Source organism: Anneissia japonica, unplaced genomic scaffold, assembly GCF_011630105.1.
Source record: "Anneissia japonica isolate Jap-2015-1 unplaced genomic scaffold, ASM1163010v1 scaffold288234_len121902_cov118, whole genome shotgun sequence".
NCBI classification, from domain to species: domain Eukaryota; kingdom Metazoa; phylum Echinodermata; class Crinoidea; order Comatulida; family Comatulidae; genus Anneissia; species Anneissia japonica.
The window spans coordinates 60,001-60,349 of NW_022744156.1; positions in this window are offsets into that span (position 1 = coordinate 60,001).

Here is a 349-nt window from a genome sequence, read left to right on the forward strand (position 1 = left end):
CCCTAACCCTATCTCTAACCCTAACACTAACCCTAACCCCTGTCTCTTATACACATCTTTTCGAGTACTTTTCCGAAAAACTTTAAACTTTCAATGGAATAGTGTTTGTTTCAGCCTATCTCACTTTGCCTAAGCCTAACCTTAACCCTGAACCTAACACTAACCCTAACCCTAATCCTAACTCTAACCCTAACTCTAACCCTAACCCTAACTCTAAACTTTCAATGGAATAGTGTTTGTTTCAGCCTATCTCACTTTGCCTAACCCTAACCCCTGTCTCTTATACACATCTAGATGTGTATAAGAGACAGAAGCAAACACAAAAAAGGTAACACTAATGTCTTCTGTG